This window comes from Oncorhynchus tshawytscha, linkage group LG02, assembly GCF_018296145.1.
Source record: "Oncorhynchus tshawytscha isolate Ot180627B linkage group LG02, Otsh_v2.0, whole genome shotgun sequence".
Taxonomy (NCBI): Eukaryota; Metazoa; Chordata; class Actinopteri; order Salmoniformes; family Salmonidae; genus Oncorhynchus; species Oncorhynchus tshawytscha.
In genome coordinates, this window is record NC_056430.1 from 56,288,250 (window position 1) to 56,309,603 (window position 21,354).

Sequence of the window (21,354 nt, forward strand, 5' to 3'; positions counted from 1 at the left end):
GTTATGTTTGGAGGGAAAAGGGGGAGGCATGCAAGTCGAAGAACACCATTCCAACCGTGAAGCACGGGGGTGGCAGCATCATGTTGTGGGGGTGCTTTGCTGCAGGAGGGACTGGTGCACTTCACAAAATAGATGGCATCATGAGGAAATAAAATGATGTGGATATATTGAAGCAACATCTCAAGACATCAGTCAGGAAGTTAAAGCTTGGTCGCAAATGGGTCATCCAAATGGACAATGACCCCAAGCATACTTCCAAAGTTGTGGCAAAATGGCTTAAAGACAACAAAGTCAAGGTATTGGAGTGGCCATCACAAAGCCCTGACCTCAATCCTATAGAAAATTTGTGGGCAGAACTGAAAAGGTGTGTGCGAGCAAGGAGGCATACATACAAACCTTACTCAGTTACAAGAGCTCTGACAGGAGGGATGGGCCAAAATTCACCCAACTTATTGTGGGAAGCTTGTGGAAGGCCACCCGAAACGTTTTACCCAATTTTAACAATTTAAAGGAAATACATAATTTTCTCTACTACTATTCTGTCATTTAACATTCTTAAAATAAAGTGGTGATCCTAACTGACCTAAGACAGGGAATTTTAACCAGGATTAAATGTCAGGAATTGTGAAAAACTGAGTTTATTTGTATTTTGTATCTTATATATTTGTATATTATAGATTTGTTATTATTATCATTTTTGTTTTTATTTCACTTAATATGTATATTATAGATTTTTTAAATTATAATTTTTGTTTTTATTTCACTTGGTCCCCACCCCCTCAGAATGGTCATGCTGCTCCCCGTATGTTCATTTCCCCCCTCCCCCTCAACATTCTTTACTCTGCCTCCACCCCAATGGACATTTATTTATTCATCACTGCTACAGTTGTTATTATGTACAGTATATAGTGATATTTCTATTTAATAGTCACATCTACAGGGTTGCAGGTGTGATTGAAGGGTACAGTTAAAATCTTACGCTCCGAGCCCCAACATGCAGGACTAAGCAAAATAAAATAACGAATATGGTCGTAAAAAACAACATAAAATAAATATAGCACTGTTTTTTATGACCATTTTCATTACTTTATTTCACTTAGAGCTCGGAGCCTAAGATTTTTACTGTACCCTTCAATCACACCTGCAACCCTGTAGATGTGACTATTAAACACAAGATTCTGAATCTTGTGTGCGGATGTATAGAGTTAACATCTGATCATCACAGTACGCAAATGTATAAAGCCAAATGCCATCAACATGCTCACGAAAGTCTTAAAAGTCTTAAAAGTCTTAAACGTGTCTGCGTTTCAAAATAGCCAACAACACATTACATTTATTTGACACATTGATGTAACTTACCTTACACAGATCACAAAAAGTCTGTCTATTTTTTTTTTTTTTGAGCTTCCCTCCCCTTGTCTTGTCTTACACTAAAATCTGCTTTCATGAGTCCTATTATGAATAAATGTTTTCTATCTCATTAGTACACACTTGCAGTTGAATGCACCTAGGACACAACAGACAGTTGAATAATGCTGAATTAAGAAATACCATCAAGAATTTACAACAATGCCCATGTTAAAACCAATGTGCCAATATTTACGATTGAAATATACAGAGTGTACTAAACATGAGGAACACCTGCTCTTTCCGAGACAGACTGACCAGGTGAAAGCTTGATGCCTTATTGACATCACCTGATAAATCCACTTCTATCAGAGTAGATGAAAATGGGAGAAGACAGGTTAAAGAAGGAATTTTTAGGCCTTCAGGCGGGTCAGAAATTGTTTGCGTGTATTCCATTCAGAGGGTGAATGGGAAAGACAAAAGATGTAAGTGCCTTTGAACAGAGTATGGTAGTAGGTGCCAGGCACACTGGTTTGAGTGTGTCAAGAAAGGCATTTTTGCTGGATTTTTCATGCTCAACAGTTTGTATCAACATTGGTCCATCACCCATAGGACATCCAGCGAACTTGACACAACTGTGGGAAGCGTTGGAGTCGAGATGGGCCAGCATCCCTGTGGAACACTTGACACCTTGTAGAGTGCAACTCAATATTAGGAAGGTCTTTGTAATATACCCACATGGCAGTCATTGAATGAAATCAGTGATGGTCAGTGCCATTTAAGATTAGTTGTGGACTTCAATGCACAACAAATCAGCTGTATGTGACCAGTCGAAAAAAACATTCCAAGCCAAACCTCTACTGACAACCTACATCGTTGTCATCATATTAGTGACGTCATAGTCAGCATAGCTAATAGAACGAACACATTGGAAAACCCATCACAATCATGCAGTGATTAGTGTACAGTCAGCAAGCAGCTACACCGGCGGGCCATGGTGGCAATACATTTGCAATACCAAAAGCTTACCTTGACTTGGAAGAGTTCTTGACTTGGAAAGACATAGACAGCTAGCTAACATAACATCCCTCTGTTTGAAACTGAAAGTTTAAAAAAGACAATCTCTCTCTCTCCCTCATTCTCTTTTGCATCTCCTTAATTTTGGAAGAAATATATTTGTTAAAAACTGTTCAACTATTGTCTTTCTCTTTGAGTCATATAATCACCACATACACTGCAGTGCTAGCTAGCTGTAGCTTATGCTTTCAGTACTTGATTCATTCTCTGATCCTTTGGTTGGGTGGAAAACATGTCAGTTCATGCTGCAAGAGCTCTGATAGACTGGAGGACATCCTCCGGGAAGTTGTCATAATTACTGTGTAAGTCTATGGAAGGGGTTGAGAACCATGAGCATCCTAGGTTTTGTATTGAAGTCAATGTACCCATTGAGGAGGATGGAAGCTAGCTGTCCTCCGGCTACACCATGGTGCTACCCTACAGAGTACTGTTGAGGAAACTGTAGACCTTTGCAAAATAGTGTGTTTAATCAGTTATTTGGTGATGTGATTATATTTAGTATAGTTTTATCTAAAAATGATCACTTTTTAAATGTTTCACAATTTAAATATTTATGAAATTCACTGAGGAGGTTGGTCCTCCCCTTCCTCCTCTGAAGGAGCCTCCACTGACTGAAATACATATAGTTTCACAGGCTAACATCAATCAATTGTTCTCAACAGAAAGCCCAGGAATATATGACTAGCACACTTTCTTAGCAGAATAGATTAATTAAACATGACAATAGAAGTAGCTGGAGATTATGTGTTGTATAAACAGTATATGGATAGAAATTGTAGTATATCTGAAGAATATGTAAGATAGTATATATATATATATATATAAGCAATAGCAATGTATGGCCACTAGGTGGTATATACACACACACAGCAATAGTTCAATAGGATAGGCCTTGACTAGAATGGGTAAATCAATATCTTAACAGTATTAAAGTGACCAGTGTTCCATGTCTATGTACAGTACCAGTCAAAAGTTTGGTAGTAATCATTCAAAGGTTTTTATTTTTACTATTTTCTTCATTGTGGAATAATTGTGAAGACATCAATACTATGAAACAACACATAAGGAATCATGTAGCAACCAAAAAAGTGTTAAACAAATCAAAATATATATTTTATATTTGAGATTCATCAAAGTAGCCACCCCGTCTTTCCTTTTAATGTGTTTGAGCCAATCAGTTTTGATGTGACAAGGTAGCGGTGTTATACAGAAGATATCTCTATTTTGGTAAAATATCAAGTCCTTATTATGGCAAGAACAGCTCAAATAAACTAAAGAAAAACTTTTAGACATGAAGTTCAGTCAATAGGGAACATTTCAAAAACTTTGAGAGTGCAAATCGCAAAAAAACATCAAGCACTATGACGAAACTGGCTCTCATGAGGACGGCCACAGGCCTCTGCTGCAGAGGCCAAGTTCATTAGTTACCAGCCCCAGAAATTGCAGCCAGAATGCTTCAGAGTTCAAGTATCCCAGTCTGCTGTCCCCACATGCTTCAAGATGACCACCATTGTTCCTGTACCCAAGAAGGCAAAGATAACTGAACTAAATTACTAATGCCCCGTAGCACTAATTTCTGTCATCGTGAAGTGCTTTGAGAGAATAGTTAAGGATCATATCACCTCCACCTTACCTGTCACTCTAGACCCACTTCAATTTGCTTACCACCCCAATAGGTCCACAGACGATGCAATCTCCATCACACTGCCCTTTCCTATCTGGACAAGAGGAATACCTATGTAAGAATGTTGTTCATTGACTACAGCTCAGCATTCAACACCATAGTACCCTCCAAACTCATCATTAACCTGGAGGCCCTGGGTCTCAACCCCGCCCTGTGCAATTGGAGCCTGGACTTTTGCCCCCAGGTGGTGAAGGTAGGAAACAACATCTCCACTTCGCTTACCCTCAACACTGGGGCCCCACAAGGCGCGTGCTCAGCTCCCTCCTGTCCTCCCTGTGCACCCATGACTGTGTGGCCATGCACACATCCAACTCAATCATCGAATTTGCAGACGACACAACAGTAGTAGGCTTGATTACCAACAACGATGAGGGAGGGAGGAAGGAGGTGAGGGCACTCGGAATATGGTGTCAGGAAAACAACCGCTCACTCAACGTCAACAAAACAAAAGGAGATGATCGTGGACTTCAGGAAACACCAGAGGGATCACCCCCCTATCCACATTGAATGAACAGTAGTGGAGAAAGTGGAAAGTTTTAAGTTCCTCGGGGTACACATCACAGACAAACTGAAATGGTCCACCCACACAGAAAGTGTGGTAAAGAAGGTGCAACAGTGCCTCTTCAACCTCAAAAAAGAAATGTGGCTTGTCACCTAAAACCCTGACAAACATTTACAGATGCACAATCGAGAGCATCCTGTCTGACTGTATCACTGCCTGGTACGGCAACTGCACTGCCCTCAACTGTAAGGCTCTCCAGAGGGTGGTGCGGTCTGCACAACACATCACCAGGGCAAACTACCTGCCCTCCAAGACACCTACAGCAACCAATGTCACAGGAAGGCCAAAAAGATAAACAAAGACAACAACCACCCGAGCCACTGCCTGTTTACCCTGCTACCATCCAGAAGGCGAGGTCAGTACAGGTGCATCAAAGCCGGGACCGTGAGACTGAAAAACAGATTATATCTCAAGGCCATCAGACTGATAAACAGCAATCAACTCAGAGAGACTGCTGCCTACATAGAGACTCATATCATTGGCCACTTTAATAAATGGATCACTAGTCACTTTTACCTTATACCATCTATTGCACCATGCCAAGCCACATTTTTTTAGCCTCCTGAGGTAGAAGAGGTGCTAATGCACCTTCTTCGCCACACTGTCTGTGTGGGTGGACCATTTCAGATTGTCAGTGATATACAGTATATGCTGAGGTACTTGAAGATTTTTCACCTTCTCCACTGTGGCCCTGGCGATGTGGATGGGGGGTGCTCACTCTAGTGTCCCCTGAAGTCCACAATCAGCTCTTTTGTTTTGTTGACATTGAGGGAGAGGTTATTTTCCTGGCAACACTCACCTCCTCCCTGTAGGCTGTAATCAGGCCTACCACTTTTGTGTCATCTGCAATCTTGATGATTGAGTTGGAGACGTGCATGGCCACGCAGTCATGGGTGAACAGGGAGTACAGGAGGGGGCTGAGCACGCACCCTTGTGGAGCCCCTGTGTTGAATATCAGCGTAGTGGAGGGGTTGTTGCTGACCTTGACCACCTGTGGGTGGCCCGTCAGGAAGTCCAGGACCCAGTTGCACAGGGCGGGATTCAGACCCAGGGCCCCGAGCTTAATGATGAACTTGGAGGGTGCTATGGTGTTGAAGGCTAAGCTGTAGTCAATGAACAACATTCTTACATAGTTATTCCTCTTGTCCAGATGGGAAAGGGCAGTGTGCAGTGCGATGGCTATTGCATCATCCGTGGTTCTATTGGGGTGGTATGCACATTGCAGTGGGTCTAGGATGTTGGGTACGGTGGAGGTGATATGATCCTTAACTTCTCTCAAAGCACTTAATGATGACAGTAGTGAGGGCTACGAGTGCTATAGTCATTTAGTACTCAAGAGGTATTCTAACTCAGGCTAGCAAAACGTTGAGACTTCCTTATTATTAGAGACATTAAGCTGTCGTTAACAAAGAGACACACTCCACCCACCTTGAGCTTACCCTGCCGATGCATAGAAAAAACAGCTAGAATATTATCCATGGCCTTGTTCAGCCACGTTTCAGAGATACATAGGATATTACAGTTCTTCAGGTGCCGTTGATAGGATGGTCTCGAACGGAGCTCCAGTTTGTTCTCCAATGATTGTACATTCTCCAAAGGAACAGAGGGTAGAGGCAGATTATTTACTCACCGCCGTAGTTCTGCACGTCGGCCTGTATATCGCCGTCTCTTTCCGATTCCGAGTGTCAGGGATTAGGGCCTGGTCCGGGGTGAGCAATATGTCCTGCGCCACCGACTCATTGAAGTAGAAATCTTCATCCAAATTGAGGTTAGGGGTCGCTGTTCTGATGCCCGAATCTCATTTTGGTCATAGGAAACGATGGTGGAAATATTATTTACAAAAAAAACATTAAGATCAGCGGAAGAAAACAAAATAAATGTCCGCTTTACATTTCAGTGCCATTCTCATAAAACATGACAATTTACCAACTTTCTCATACCCAATGTCTGCAAGAAATTAAATGACAACATGATTAGGTTATTTACATTGCAATGGGATGCCGTTTAGTAAATACCTACCGTCTTGAGGTGGGGAACTGGCCAAGAAGTGGCAATGAGGGTGGGGAAAACAACATGGGGAAAACAAAAGTCAGACAACACAGATGACTGTGCACGATGGACAGAAAAATTCACACACATTGACGACATGAGACAAACAAGACATCCTTGTCGCACTTTTTGCACCGGGCCACCTCCTTACCTGCTCTCATTTACTTCTGACAGAAGCTGTTGAAGCTGACCTCTGATGTGAAGGAACTAGTCAGTCATCTCGGGACGGGGAAATGATTTCAGGCGCCCAACCTGAAAACAAGAGAAAATATATTCTCATGGATGGCTGATCATATCTGGCCTTGCAGGGATCCCTACCTCTCGGGACAGAGAATCAGACTGATCTGAATTCACTGGCTCTAGTGGATGGGATACCTCCTCGGTGGCTCAGACAGTTGTTGCTCCTAATGACAGTTGGTAAATTGAAGGTACATTTTCAAAAGCTCAAAATTATTAGAACTTCTTTTGTGAAAATAATGTCAACCAATGCTTAACATCCGTTGTCTCACGGGCTTTACCAAAGTGTAGGGCGTCAGGGCTTTCAGAGGTCGACTGTCCAACTGCTCCAACCGGTGCTCCCCGTCCACAGAAAAAGAAAATGCTGCTTGAAATGAACTCCATTCATTAAAATCACAATTTAACCAACACCCATCTATTTTTGTGACTTTAGTTTTGAAACCAAACCATATGGATTTGAATGAAAAGTATTTGAATAAACATGAAAAGGTGAATGCAAGAAGTAAACAATTTCAAATAGGCAACATGTCATATTAAACCGAATATAAACACTCTAAATAGGTCAGGAGCCAGACAGGGAGCCTAAGAAGGAACTAAAATGTATTATTTATTTCAAGGCTATAGCCTACAAAGAAATACACTGAAGCATTTGCGAGTGCGACACAATGGGCTGGTAGGGACCTAAAAGCCACAGCGTTTAAACAACATTTTGTTGGATTAAATCATTATATTCTATAAATTGTGCATATAGGCTGTGAATTCATTAGAATTACAGAAAATGTAACAGAAAAATGACTTATTACTACATTTAAATTCATTTTTAAAATTCAATTTTAACAACACGAGTTTGGCCAGTCTGTGAATATCCTCTCCACACTTGCAGGGCCACTCTTACCAGACTGGGCAGAGATGCAAAGTTATTTTTTTCTATAGGTAGGCCTAAAGGTTTTTAGGCAAAATAACCCAAACAAAACAGAAAGCTCCTTGAATGTGGGATTATGCCAGGCCTATTGGGCCAAAATCAATTATGGCATATTGCAGGGTTCCCTAACTGGCGGCCCACAGGACAAAACTTGTAAAAATTATAATAATTTAAAAGATCTTGAACTCAAGATGCAAAAACTCCCAAATGCAATTTCACAAGAAGGAAATCAGCCTATCTAAATAATGCAACAGTTTAACTTCATTCATGAGGAGAGAGAATGCAAGAGACAGACAACTAATAAAGCATGCAGCGGACCATTTTGTGGTGCTGAAACGTAAAGCTGTAGTTGCAAAGCTGTAAACGCAGCACAATCAACAGGAAGTGAACAAACCCTGGTGCTGAAAATAGAGCTAACTTGTATATGTAGCTAACTTGCAAGTGTTGCATAACAACAGATGGAGAAAACCTTAACCAGTCAAGTAATTAATTTAAACAATAATCTTTATTTTAATTTGACTTTACAAACAAGAGGGCTTAATTGGAATATATTTATTAGCCTAGGTAAAATAATTTAACTGGCTGAGGTACAGTACATTCAGAAACTATTCAGACCCCTTGACTTTTTACACTTTTTATTACGTTACAGACTTGTTTTAAAGCTGATTAAATTGTTTTTCCACCTCATCACATGTAATACCCCATACTGACAAAGCAACAAAAAAAACGTTTTTATTAAAAAAAGAAACTGAAATATCACATTTACATAAGTATTTAGACCCTTTACTCAGTACTTTGTTGAAGCACCTTTGGCAGTAATTACAGCCTTGAGTTTGCTTGGGTATGAAGCTTGGCATTTCGGGAGTTTCTCCCATTCATCTCTGCAGATCCTCTCAAACTCTGACAGGTTGGATGGGGAGCGTCGGTGCACAGCTATTTTCAGGTCTCTCCAGAGATGTTCAATCGGGTTCACTTACTTTGATGCCTCGACACAATCCTTTCTCTGAGCTCTATGGACATGCACTGTTTACTGTAGGACCTTATATAGACAAATCATGTCCAATCAATTAAATTTACCACAGGTAATTTACCATAATCAAGTTGTACAAACATCTCAAGAATGATCAATGGAAACAGGATGCACCTGAGCTCAATGTCAAGTCTCATAGCAATGGGTCTGAATGATTATGTACCGTAATTGCTGGACTATTAAGCGCACCTGAATATAAACCGCACCCACTGAATTATAAAAAAATATGTATTTTGTACATAAATAAGCCGCACATGTCTATAAGCCGCAGGTGCCTACCGGTACATTGAAACAAATTAACTTTACACAGCCTTTAAACGAAACACGGCTTGTAACAAAAATTAAACAGTGGCCTACCAAGAAAGTCATTGGTCACTATCTTCCTCCTCCTGTGCACTGCAACCACTGAAGTCATCTCCTTCGGTTTCGGAGTTGAATAGCCTCAGAATTGCTTCATCCGATGTTGGATCGTTTTCATTGTCGCTCTCGTCACTTTCATCCGGAGGCAAATACCCCGCTGAGCTCATGCTGCCCCTTCAACACGCAGCAGTCCAGCCTTTCGAAACCCGTTGATGATAGTGGATTTTTTGATGATGCTCCACGCTGTCAGGACCCACTGGCAGACTTGACCATAAGTTGCTCTACGCATGCGGCCCGTTTTAGTGAAGGATTTCTCCCCACTTGTCATCCAAGCCTCCCACTGAACAAGGAGCGCCACCTTAAATGCACGATTTACACTGATGTCGAGTGGCTGCAAATACTTTGGGCCATCTGCTTTTCTTCCCTCTGAAAGCTGTTATTGTCTTTTTGCACTGAGTCAGTTCCTCACGCTGCTTTCCAACATCTTATCATCGACTCATTAAGGCCAAGCTCCCGTGCAGCAGCTCTATTTCCTTTTCCAACAGCCAGATCAATCGCCTTCAACTTGAAAGCTGCATCATATGCATTTCTCCGTGTCTTTACCATGATGAAGGTGACAAAATTACTACCGTAATCAGAATGATGGGAAGTTTGAGCGCGCTCGATTTACGTCACATTATGTGATGGTGCTCAGTTTTTTGGCGGCATGAATCTTGTGAAAGCGGGAAAAATCCATAAATTAGCCGCGTCATTGTATAAACCGCGAGGTTCAAAGCGTGGGAATAAAGTAGCGGCTTATAGTCCGGAAATTACGGTAAATAAGGTATTTGTGTCTTTTATATTTAATATATTTCCCCCAAAATGTCCCCAAAAATCTTGTCATTATCAGGTATTGTGTGTACATTGATGCATCATTTTTCTCATTTAACCTATTTGGGATAGGGGGCAACATTTTCACGTTCAGATGAAAAGCGTCCCCAAAGTAAATTTCCTGCTACTCTGGCCAAGAAGCTAATATATGCATATTATTAGTAGTATTGGATAGAAAACACTCTGAAGTTTCTAAAACTGTTTGAATTATGTCTGTGAGTATAACAGAACTCATATGGCTGGCGAAAACCTGAGAAAAGTTCAGCCATGAATTTTAGAATAAGGCTGTAACGTAACAAAATGTGGAAAAATTCTTTCAGAAGGTACTTTATACTATATATACAAACGTATGTGGACAACCCTTCAAATGAGTGGATTTGGCTATTTCAGCCACACCCGTTGCTGACAGGTATGATATCGAGCACACAGGAATTTCCTGAGACAAACATTGGCAGGAGAATGGCCTTACTGAAGAGCTCAGTGACTTTCAACGTGCCACCGTCATAGGATGCCACCTATTCAACAAGTCAGTTTGTCAAATTTCTGCCCTGCTAGAGACCCCCCCCCCCACAAAAAAAATAAAAATTGGCCCCGGTTGCAAAAGTCACCACAGAGTTCCAAACTGCCTCTGCAAGCAACATCAGCACTGGCTTACTGGGGCTCTCTCATGCCGTCCCTGGAAGGGGTGCGTCACCTGAGTGGGTTGATTCACTGTTGTGGTCATCCTGTCTGGGTTGGCGCCCCCCCTTGGGTTGTGCCATGGCGGAGATCTTTGTGGGCTATACTCCTCATCATTGCCTTATTATTATTTGACCATGCTGGTCATTTATGAACATTTGAACATCTTGGCCATGTTCTGTTATAATCTCCACCCGGCACAGCCAGAAGAGGACTGGTCACCCCACATATGCTCTCTCTAATTCTCTCTTTCTTTCTCTCTCTTGGAGGACCTGAGCCCTAGGACCATGCCCCAGGACTACCTGACATGATGACTCCTTGCTGTCCCCAGTCCATCTGACCATGCTGCTGCTCCAGTTTCAACTGTTCTGCCTTATTATTATACGACCATGCTGGTCATTTATGAACATTTGAACATCTTGGCCATGTTCTGTTATAATCTCCACCCGGCACAGCCAGAAGAGGACTGGCCACCCCACATAGCCTGGTTCCTCTCTAGGTTTCTTCCTAGGTTTTGGCCTTTCTAGGGAGTTTTTCCTAGCCACCGTGCTTCTACACCTGCATTGCTTGCTGTTTGGGGTTTTGGGCTGGGTTTCTGTACAGCACTTTGAGATATCAGCTGATGTACGAAGGGCTATATAAATACATTTGATTTGATTTGATTTGATCAGCACAAAAGCAGTTTGTCGGGAACTTCATGAAATGGATTTACAATTCCGAGCAGCCACACACAAACCTAAAACCCCCAATGCATAGTGCCAACTTTAAAGTTTGGTGGAGGAGGAATGTTGGTCTGGGGGTGTTTTTCATGGTTTGGGCTAAAAGCACCTTAGTTCCAGTGAAGGAACATCATCTTAATGCTACAGCATATAATGACATTCTAGACGATTCTGCTCTTCCAACTTTTTGGCAACAGTTTGGGGAAGGCCCTTTTCTGTTTCAGCATGAAACCCTGTGCACAAAGCAAGATCCATACAGAAAGTGTTTGTTGAGATCGGTGTGGAATAAATTGATTGGCCTGCACAGAGCCCTGACCACAACCCCACCGAACACCTTTGGGAGGAATTGGAACGACCCAACATCAGTGCCCGAACTCACCAATGCTCTTGTGGCTGAATGGAAGCAAGTCCCTGCAGCAATGTCCCTACATCGAGTGGAAAGCCTTCCCAGAAGAGTGGAGGCTGTTTTAGCAGGAAAGGGGGGACCAATTCCATATTAACTCCCATAATTATGGAATGAGATGTTTGACTAGCAGGTGTCATGTAGTGGATCTCTCTGCACATTCTTCCCTGAAACTTTGATTTCCATTATCCACCTTTCTTTTGATACTTTTTGAGTGCCACATTTTCTCTTGCTATGAAGCTAATTGTTCTGAACGAATGTTGATGTTAGAGATAATAGTGCAGCCTACAGTAGACCTGTTTTTCCCCGCCAGTCAATGCTCAGAGAAAGACAAAAATATTAATTGAATAGAGACATTGAAATTATTATGTTATTTTCATTGAATGTATGTACTAATCAGATGTGTTAAAAATGTGGTTAAATTTGTAGTGTAGGCCAATAATTGTGCTAATATTATATACTAATTATGTTCTGGCCCACCGACTAATAGTTCATAAGAAATTTGGCCCAAGGCCAAACCTAGTTGACGAACCCTGGGCTATTTATTGTATGGATAATAGAACGAAAATGTACTAAATGTTTAAGAGATCTGATTTTTAGTTTATAAATACTTTGCTACAATGACAGTTATCTACCCACCTCATTCCTTTCTTTTAGCATGTGCACGTGACACAATCATGGTTTTGGGATAAGTGTCTTCAGATACCACAATGATTGTTTACATCACCGCACTCCCTCTCTTGCTCTTGGTCCTCAACTTTGTAAGTCAACTTGATTTAGCGCCTGTGTGTTTTATTAGTTTCTTTATGAAAATATTTAGCGAGCTCTGTGACATTAGCTAAAGAAAGGGGCTATAGCAGCACACAAGTAGACTACAAATGCATGTTGGGGCGGGCATTCCCTGAGCTCGTGAAGTGAACGCTACTGGAGCGAAATTGGAGCTCCAGTAAAATTGGGCATGCTCCCCTCCATCTCCGCTCACATACTCTGACTCCAACTGGAGAAGGTTGTTGGCTTCCACCTGAGGTAACCGTAGGAAGACATAAAGAGAAGGATATCAGTGTTAGGAAAACAAAAATAGCTTCAGGTTATTTGTTGTGTGCAAATCCAAATAGTTATTATCTGAGATTTACATATTCACCTGAACCAATGGTGACCATATCTGGGAGTGAAGGAGCTGTCTGTGAGGTTTCCCAGGTCTCGACTTCCTCTTGTCCTTCTTCCAAACCAAGTCATTCACCTGGATTTCAAAGCACATGGTCAGCTTCTTGATCGGTCTCTGGTAGCTCTCCTTATGCTTGTCCTGTGTCATGTCTGCTCCCCCTCTCTGGCGCTCGAGGGCGCCAGGCAGCCCATCAGCGCTTCATTGAACTCACCTGGACTCCATCACTTATTGACTGCCCCCCCTATATCTGTCTATTCCTCAGTTTCTTCCCAGTGTCAGCATTAAATGTGAATTGAATGTAGGAGAATATAACACAATAGATGTGGTTTAGATAATACAATGAAAAAAACAATATGTTTTTTCTTTTTATTGTTGTATCATCATCTTTAAAATGAACAAGATAAAACAAACATTCAGATAGAATGATGGGGACAATTTCATTGAAAAACATACGAGGGCAACAGTACTTGTGCAAAGTTTCAGAATGATAACTTCCAAAATGCGTGTGCTACATGACATTTATCATGAAGTCACCCAGGTGTCCCACACAAGTAGCCCAAATGTACCCAAGTGGCCAAATTGGTGAAGTTATACATTTTGAATGGAATAACTATATACAAAATACCAAAATGGTATTCTAACACACCCCCCAAAAAATGGAGAAAAAACATGAAAAAAAAGATATACATTTACAAAATAACACTTTCAATATTTGGAAGACCCTCAGTCCTCTACACAATATTATGCCAGGTGCCATAACACATCCATGCCTGCAGAAATAAATTTGGGCAGATGAACACCACTTGTGGCAGGAGCTGGATGAACCAGCTTCAGTGGGGGATGGACACCATGGCACTGGGGGCTCCCATTCGGAGTCAGTGTCACTGTGAAAGAAAATGTTCAGTTAGAATAGTTTCATATATGAGCCCTGTATCAGCAGGTATAAAAACGTATATATATATATATATATATATATATATATATAGAGTACAGGGAACATACGGTTGAATATATTATTATAGACCTGCTAGATCTACTGTCTCATTTATATTATGACATTTCAGCTAGATCTACGGTCTCTATTATATTATGACAGACCAGCTAGATCTACTGTCTTTATTATATTACAACAGACCGGCTGTATCTACTGTCTCCATTTCACTTTGGCCATTGTTATGGGACTGCCCTACCCTCAACAGCCTCAAATAGGCTATTTCATTTCACAAATAATATTTTATATTATTAATTTTATGAGCATGAGAAGAACTTACCAGTCAAAAACGATGTCCTCCGTTCAAAAAATATTCCTCCATTTGGGAATCGCTAAATGAATCGTCCTCGATCAATTTCTTCTAATATTGTGTGTGCATCTGTATATCTAGACTTAGATTTAGATTTCCCTGACTTAACCGCCATACTGATTGATATATAAACAGCTGAATATGCGCTTTACCAAAACAATGCTGTGCGCAACATGCGTTGCTCCTTCTGGTATGAAACTTCAATGGCGAATGACCCTCTTTACACCGGAGTTTACCAACATGGGTTGGTCTTCCAACACATAAACATTACATATTGCCATTACATATTGCTCATTGGCTATCTACCCAGCTAGATTTCAAGACGATCAGTGGGCATTGGGTTAAAATACAGTCAATCAACGAAACAGTGGGCAAATCATTGGTGCACAATGATGTCACTTGTTGTCTTCAAATCGGTTTCTTTCAGTCAATACGTCCCGTGAAATGACCCATCAGGTTTGGTTGTGTTACAAACAAATCAGTTGATTGCAATGAAACCAAACATGACTGGAAAAGTCGTGTTTTGTGTGTGTATTTACCTCGAGTGTGTCGTCGAAAATGGAATGTGACGGATTTCACGACAAGCGGTTCACAAAATGTTTCGTGTTAGGCTATAAAAATTGATTTTATCAAACAATAGACCATTCATTGTGTAACAATGAGCATTGGGATTGCAAACAGAGAAAAATCGTCAAAGGTAAACTATTTATTTTATTGCAGTTTGTGATTTTGTTACGCCTGTGCTGGTTGAAATAGTTGTTTTTTATGGGGCTCTATCCTCAGATAATCGCATCGTATTCTTTCGCAGTAAATCCTTTTTTAAATCTGACAACGCAGTTTGATTAGCAAGATTCTAGGCTTTCGAAACATGTGAGACACTTGTATTTTCATGAATGTTTAATAAGACTATTTATGTAGCGATCACTGTATGTTGTCGAATTTCATCCCGCTACCGGGTTCCGTGCGGAAAGGGGTTAATTGCCACAGTTTAGACTACCAATAGATCAGCATTCTAACTCCCCTTGTGATAGTGTGGTGCAATGACAGAATGCCACCATCTACAACAAACAGTCACAGCATAAGGTCGTAACTTTTAAAGGAAGACCCATTGTATGCATCATGGTATTTAGAGTAGCAGGGATTCAGTGTTTTTCCAGCGCGAATGCTACAGTTAATATGCTGATAGAATTTAGGTAGCCTTGTTCTCAAATTTGCTTTGTTAAAATCCCCAGCTACAATAAATGGAGCCTCAGGATATATGGTTTCCAGTTTGCATAAAGTCCAGTGAAGTTCCTTGAGGGTTGTCCTGGTATCAGCTTGAGGGGGGATATACATGGCTGTCACAATAACCGAGGAGAATTCCCTTGTGAGATAATACGGTCGGCATTTGATTGTGAGGAATTCTAGGTCAGGTGAACAAAAGGACTTGAGTTCCTGTATGTTGTTACAAATACACCATGAGACATTAATCATGAAACATACACCCCCGCCCTTCTTCTTCCCGGAGACATGTTCATTCCTGTCGGTGCGACGCACAAAGAATCCAGGTGGCTGTATCGTCTCGACAGCATATCCAGAGAGAGACATGTTGCTGTGAAACAGAGTATGTTTACAATCCCTGATGTCTCTTTGGAAAGCAACCCTTGCCATTATTTCGTCTACCTTGTAGAAACTGGACATTACCAAGTAATATACTCGGGAGCGGTGGGTGGTGTGTACGCCTCTGAAGTCTGGTCAGAAGACTGCTCCGTCTACCTCTTCTCCGGCGGCATTGTTTTGGGTCAGCCTCTGGAATCAGTTCAAATGCCCTTGGTGGTTTGGAGAAAGGATCTGCTTCGGGAAGGTCATATTCCTGATCGTAGTGCGAGGATCCAATAGATCTTCCCAGCTGCATGTAATAACACTTAGGGAAAAAAATAATTACTGCAAAGTTTAAGGACTAGAAGCAAGGCAGCCCTCTCTGTCGGTGCCATCTTGTTCATCCTTCGGCCCAGTCTGAGATCCTGAGCACTCTGGTGCAGGTTTTCATCGAGGATCTCTCTATACTTTGCTCCATTCATCTTTCCCTCTTCCCTGCCGCTGAAAAACATCTCCACAGCATGATGATGCCACCTCCATGCTTCACCATAGAGATGGTGCCAGGTTTCCTCCAGACGTGACCCTTGACATTCAGACCAAAGAGTTCAATCTTGGTTTCATCAGACCAGAGAATCTTCATTCTCATTCATTCATGGTCTGATTGTCCTTTAGGTGCCTTTTGGAAAACTCCAAGCGGGCTGTCATGTGCCTTTTACTGAGGAGTGGCTCTGTCTGGCCGCTCTAACATAAAGGCCTGATTGGTGGAGTGCTGCAAAGATGGTTTTCCTTCTGGAAGGTTCTCCCATCTCCACAGAGGAACTCTAGAGCTCTGTCAGAGTGACCATCGGGTTCATGGTCACCTCCTTGACAAAGGCCCTTCTTCCCCGATTGCTCAGTTTGGCCAGGCAGTCAACTCTAGGAAGAGTCTTGGTGGTTTCAAACTTCTTCCATTTAAGAAAAATTGTTCTTCACTTTGTTCTTGGGGAACTTCAATGCTGCAGAAATGTTTTGGTACCCTTCCCCAGATCTGTGCCTCGACACAATCCTGTCTCTGAGCTCTACGGACAATTCCTTTCGACCTCATGGCTTGGTTTTTGCCCTGACATGCACTGTAAACTGTGGCCAGGTGTGTGCCTTTCCAAATCATGTCCAATCAATTGAATTTACCACAGGTGGACTGCAATCAAGTTGTAGAAACATTTCAAGTATGATCAATGGAAACAGGATGCACCTGAGCTCAATTTAGAGTCTCATAGCAAAAGGTCTGAATACTTATGTAAATACGCTGATTACTTTAGAAGACACTGTTTGTGGTAGTACAGTAGTGGCCTGAGGGCACACTCTTAATGTATTGTGAAATGTATTGTAACGTTTAAAAAATGTTATAACTGCCTTAATTTTGATGGACCCCAGGAAGAGTAGCTGCTCCCTTGGCAGCAGCTAATGCGGATCAATAATAAATAGAAATACAAATTGCACCCTATTCCCTATCTAGTGGACTAGGCCCATAGGGCTGGTCAAAGGTATTGCACTTTGTAGGGAATAGGGTTCCATTTGGGATGCAATCCATGTCTTTCTCTCTACATTTCCCTGATTCTGATTGCAGGGGAAGTGCCGGCAAGCCCATGGGCTTTGTCAGTTCCTCTGATTTGACATGTGCTACCTAGCCAGAGAAGTATACATGAAGACACGGGGAGTCCAGAGGATGCCTGCACTCACTCTGTCACTGACTTGCCTCTGCATACTGTATGATGCAATGTCAGAGAGATGCCAGAAAGAGGGTATCCTCAAAGAACACATATGTTCCACTGATGTAAAGTCCCTGACAGTATTTATTTATATATTTATATTTGTATACAGCAGTTGGACATGTTTACTGAGCAAGCTTATGGCTCAGCATTTTCCTTGCAAAACATTTCTGTTTGCCACACCACATCTGTAGACAGACAGTCCTCATCGTCCTTCCGCATTTACTATCAAGAGTTATAGTTTGACCATGCAGTCCACACATGCTTTTACTAAACATGGCATACATTTCTCACCCAAATGCATTTCCCACCATTACTCCTAAATCACCCTTGCAAAGCCTGTTACCTTATTGAACGAAGATTCCCAATCAAACAGAATTCCAAATCAGAAAAAGCTGGCACCATGTTCCCACATATTACCAGCGGCAATTACAACAAGTTGTCAGCATATCATTCTCATTTTCCCAATGATGTATTTCCCTCATTAGCAAGTGTCACATTCATTGCTTAATAAAGCATGAAAACGCAGCCCCAAGGGTATTCTGACTGTCACCGCGTCACACATCGCCTCTTTATGGATTGAGACACCACTGATATCCATGTGGAACTTGGGAGGAAATGGATTCGGGAGTGGAATGCAGAGTGATTTACTCTGTCAGTTTGCCATCAGAGGTGTGGTTAAGGACATTTGTCATCTGGTAAATAGCATCCAGAAGACTGCGTGAGCATCCAACAGTGCCTAAAACACCTCCACAAATCAAGTTCCATATGACAGACACGGGGAAATCTCAGGTAACATAATGAACCCATCCCGTTTTGAATTATTTGAAATGAATTAGCAGTTTGTGTCATCCATGCAAAGGGTGGCTACTTTGAAGAATCTGAAATCTAAAATATATTTTAATTTCTTTAACACTTTTTTTTGGTTACTACATGAATCCATATATGTTATTTCATAGTTTTGATGTCTTCACTATTATTCTACAATGTAGAAAAGAGTATAAATTAAGAAAAAGACGTGAATAGAGTAGGTGAGTCCAAGCCTTTGACTGGTGCTGTATGTACACATTACAGCATAAATCACAAAGGCCTAAATAGCCATAAAGTTAATTTAGAAAACAATATTTCATATTTATATCCAATAATGTCAAATGATGATGTCCAATAATTATATACTGTATTTATTCCACCATAAGAGTTTAACACTCCAATGACACCATTGTCATTCACATTCATAGTGTCTAATACAGGGCTTGATAAGGTTTTATCTTCTGTTCTCTCTGTTCTCTGCAAGCCAGCCTCACAGGCACTGCTCCTGTCAATAGAATTATAGAGAGTTGGGGTTCTAGGCATTCAATTCAATTAAAACTTTATTCCTATCTCTATGTAAATTGGTAATAAAGTATTAAGTGAATCTAATTCAATTATAGCTATTTTGTCTGATATTATCTGTATAATTCCACAAAATAGTATTACAATATCTTTATAATACACATACAAAGTGCAATACATGTCAGCACATTTATTGGAAATGGCTCAGTAACGAGTATAGTACAATGCCACATCATCTTCATACGTAAACATACATCTGATTTATATCTGCTTGCTATGGATCATTATAGGAAATCTATAGGCAACACAAAACGTTGAGTCATTTTTCACCCAAAGAGTTCTTTCAGATGTGGCTTAAATGTCATATCCAAAGGGGCAGTCATCCACAGTAGCTGTCATCCACCCTCATCCACCCTCTTTCCCTTAATCTTGGACCATCTGACAAGTATGGAAACTTCTAGCGCTGTTCTCTTTTTCCATCTCTTTCATGCGTCTGTTATGAGAAGAATGGAGGAATTCTAAATCTACATTTGGCTCATAACAAAGGAGAGAATGGGGATGTGAGGTGAGTGACTGAGCAATGCACAATATTGCTGAGAATGACAAAAATGCAAGGATGTCAAACATTGTAGAGGCTTCTGTAACTAGGGCTCTCTGAAACATTCATTAATGCATGTGTCCCCTCTCAAAGTCTAAAGCCTTGTTCACACTGTAGGCCTTATTGCTCAAATTAGTTTAGGAATAGTGACTGTCCAAACAACAAGTTACAAGTGACCAAATCAGATGTGTGTGTTCAGACCGCAGTCACTTGCTGACATGGCTTTGCTCATTGGCATAGTAATGAAGGACGTGTGAGCAGTGGTGAAGGCTGATTGGTGATGGTGCTCCTGCTTCCTATCACTCAGATGTTATATAGCAATCTAAGGTGACAACAATGCCTGCCATGGAAAGTTTCCAGTTGCTTTGAATGTTAAAAATCATTTTAAAGCCTCAAAAGATAAGATGATTAAACTTTCGAAATGTGTCCGTTTTGGGCTAGGTAGCTTATTAGCTTTCTTGAACATTCACTAATTTGATTGTAAACAATTAACAAGCTAGTTAGCTACCTCATGTTCTTGTCAAACTGTCAAGAGTAGCGGGCGACAAGATATGCCAAATAACAGTCTAAAACCCATAAATCAGATTTGACCATTCAGACAAGTCTTATGGCCAAGAATCATATTTGTATCACCTACGAAGGTGGTTTGAAATGTGTCTTGAAATATCTGATTCCATGTGCTTTTTGGCTGTTCAGACTGCAGGGAAAATAATTGATTTGAATTGGATATGCAGAACAATAGGATTTGAGTCACTTCAAACTGTCATTGTGAACAGGGTTGTATGCATTTGTTTGGATTGGCATAGATTGAAATTAATTTGTACTTTGTAAGTGAGGCCTACACATATTGGTTGATATATATTTTGTTTTATTAATTTAATTGAACCTTTATTTTGATAGGGAGTCAGACCAAGGTCTGGTTTACAGATGAGCCCTGTAATTACACAAAATAGGTACAAAATAAACACATTCTTCAGTAAAAATATCCTCAATCAGCTGAATTGCCCTAGAGACACTATAAATCATCAAATTTAAGAGAGTTTTGGAGATTATTCTACAAGTAAAGTGCAAAAAAACTAAAAACAGATTGACCTAACTTGATAGAGATCGAAAGGATCTCTGGAGTTAGCCATCCCTGGGACCGGTTAGCTGGTAGCTGGTACGTCTGTACTGTAGCTTAACAATTTCTTAGGGTACAGCGGAAGTTTGTCAAAGGGGGCTTTATAATGGCCTCCCGAGTGGCACAGCGGTCTAAGGCACTGCATCGCAGTGCTAGAGGCATCACTGCAGACCTGGGTTCGATCCCAGGCTGTGTCGCAGCTGGCCACGACCGGGAGACCTTTTGAGGTGGTGCACAATTGGCCTAGCGTCGTCTGAGTTAGGGGAGGGTTTGGCCGGCCAGGATGTCTTTGTCACATCGCGCTCTAGCGACTCCTTGTGGTGAGCCGGGAACACGCATGCTGACTGGGTCGCCAGTTGTACAGTGTTCCTCCGACAAATTGGTGCGGCTGGCATCCAGGTTAAGCGAGAAGTGTGTCAAGAAACAGTGTGGTTTGGCAGGGTCATGTTTCGGAGGACGCATGGACGCGCTACCTTAACTCTCCTAAGTCAGTATGGGAGTTGCAGCAATGGAACAAGACTGTAACTACCAATTGGATATCATGAACTTTGGGGGGGGGGAGAATATAACTAAA